Source organism: Equus quagga, chromosome 2 (assembly GCF_021613505.1).
Source record: "Equus quagga isolate Etosha38 chromosome 2, UCLA_HA_Equagga_1.0, whole genome shotgun sequence".
Classification (NCBI taxonomy): Eukaryota; Metazoa; Chordata; class Mammalia; order Perissodactyla; family Equidae; genus Equus; species Equus quagga.
The window spans coordinates 125,235,039-125,237,855 of record NC_060268.1 but is presented as its reverse complement, the minus strand read 5'-3'; positions in this window follow the sequence as shown (position 1 = coordinate 125,237,855).

Below are 2,817 nucleotides of genomic sequence, written 5' to 3'. Positions count from 1 at the left end.
TCTGTCGTATTTATTCCCTCACCGTGGGAACACCAGCAGGAGAGGCAGCAGAACGTGAGGCTGACCTTGGAGTCCACCAGGCCTGGGGTGACACCACAGTGTGCACGACCGCGTGATCCAGGCCCCCCGCCCCCACCCTGTGTAGTTGTCCCTCTATAAACAGGGTGGGTGCCTAATAATTCCCACCTCAGAGGGTGTTGGGAGGATTACACAACACAATGTAAAAAGCATGTGGATGTTGATGGGAACATAGAAATGCTCCTGATTTTCTCCTCTCCCTCATCTACTGCGCTCAAAAATAAATTTAAGAAAAAAAAATTTTTTGAGGAAGATTAGCCCTGAGCTAACACCTGCTGTGCCAATCCTCCTCTTTTGCTGAGGAAGAGGGGCCCTTCCTAATATCTGTGCCCATCTTCCTCTACTTCATACATGGCATGCCTGCCATAGCATGGCTTGACAAGTGATGCATAGGTCCTTGCCCGGGATCCGAACTCGTGAACCCTGGGCCGCCGAAGAGGAACATGCGCACTTAACCACTGTGCCAGTGGGCTGGGCCCTAAAAACTTTTTAAAGTTTTTTTGTTGTTGTTTTGTGTTTGTTTGCTTATCTGTTCTTCGTCAAACCCACCCTCTCTCGGAGCACCCGCCAAGGTGTGACACCGGCCAGGACACTGGCCTGGGGGGCAGTGGGGGCTGGTCTTGGCAGCTGTATGGGTTTGTGTGCTGTTCAGTTTTTTCTTTCAAATTTGTTCTCAGGCCCCTGTTATTCACCCGAGGGCAGTGAATATCCAGTCCCCGTCCCCAAAAGGCAAAATCCTGAGGAAAAACAAGGTGCCAGAAGGAGGTGGCACCCAGGGCACAGGGAGAGGGTGGAGGACGCTGCTGAGGAGGGCCTACGTCCAGGAGGAGCAGCTGGCAGCACTTGGGCCTGTCTCAGCAATGCTCTCTTTGCTGCGTGCCCTGGGAATCTAGGTTGTCAGGATGTGGTGACAATGGATGCACTGTTCCAGAAGGCCGGGCCTGCCTGGCCGCTACCTCCCGAGGCCTAAACAGATGCTGCTCGTCCAGTGCAAACACCACATTTCCCGACAGGGTGAGGGTGCCCCCGCAGAGGTTCCCGTGGACACAGGGCCCCAGCAGGCTGCAGGGCTCCTCACTGACCTGGTACCCAGGCCTGGCTTGGTGACTGATATGTTGTTGGGTGAAACACTAAAATGGAAGCCCTCCTGCAGCGGAACTCTGGAGCTTCCCGCTCCTGCCCTTGAACTGGCCTGCAGGCCTCCCGCTGCCCCACCCTGAGATGAGGGCCCAGTCCTGGCTGCTCACAGGCTTCTTCCTGTCCCGGCCTCTTGTACATCCTGTCCCCACCTGAGGGACATGTCCTACTTCTGTCTGCTTAGCCTGGTAGCACACATCTGGCTGCATATTTGCATTACCTGGGAACCTTTTAAAATATACTGATGCCCTGGCCCCCTCCCAGAACAACAAAATCAGAATCTCTAGGGGTGAGGCCTGGGGACCTACCAAATGATTCTAATATGCAGCCAGGGTTGAGCCATCAGATCATTCCTACCCATCTAGGGGGCCTAGCTGAAGTCCCATTCCTCCAGGAAGCCCTCCTGAACTTACCCTGTGCAGGTAGCCCTCCTCCTCTGACCGTCTGGGGGCCATATGAGGAGCATAGTCACTGGGCCCTGATGGCAGCCTGCTTTGTGTCAGATGGTAGATAGGAAGCAGAATCCAGTTGTATATCCTTGGTCAAGCTATTGAACCTCTCTGAGACTCAGTTTCTTCATCTGCAAAATGGGCATTAATAACAGTACCTATCTCACAGGCTTATACAAGATGCTTCCACTGACCAATTCCGATCTCAAGCCCTCTGCCCGCCACCATGGCTCCTCTGTTCCCAAAACCACAGGTTCCCACAAGCCAGCGAGTAGACTGGTACCTAGGGACCTCCATCCTTGTCTCCACCCACTTTCCCCTTCATCCTGCGTGCTGGGAGCAGCTCCTCGGCAAGTCACATCCCTCCTCACACTTCCTTTGGAAAGACTCCTGAGCCTCCAAGTTTGACCTTGCAGGTGGCCGTGAGAAACAATGAAGGGCAGGACACCACCCCGAACGGCCTCCCACCCTCCTCGAGGTAGCTCCCTTCCATAGGATCCCTTCTAGCCAGACAGCCAGAGCCTGCCCTGGCTAAGGGCTGGCCCAGGGGGCTGCACTGGACATTCGCATGGGGCTTTCACTGGTTAGAAGGCGTTTCTACAGCTTATGATAAGCGATCCTTGTGAGATGGGTTCTTTTCTCCATCCGCCAGATGACTTGCCCAAGATCAGGGTTAGCAGGTTCTAGGGCTAGAGTTGAGGCTATCAAGAATCGGAAGCAATATAAAGGTCCAAAAATAGGGAATGGCCAAACTCATTAGAGTTCTTCCATATTGTGGAATACTAGGTAACTATTAAAGTCATATCTTCAAATAGTTTTAATATCATGGGCAAAGGTCCATGATGGGTTAAATGGGAAAAGCAGGACATCGAGTTTGATCTCTGCTTTGTGACGGAGATGTAGTTATTGGCATATATACAAATATAGATTGCAGATGTATTTGCAAAGCACCAAAAGGATTTCTAAGTTGCTCCTGGTCCTCCCCGCCGTAAATCAGGCCCCTCCTCTGAGCCCCGCCCTCTCCAAGCTCTCGTGGATGAAGGTGGGAAAGAGAAGCACGCAGATCGAGCCCTGTATTCCGGGCCTCGTCTGTGACAATGATTCCGTGAAAAACGGCACCAAGGGGAAGAATAATCCAAGGACTGATGGTTGG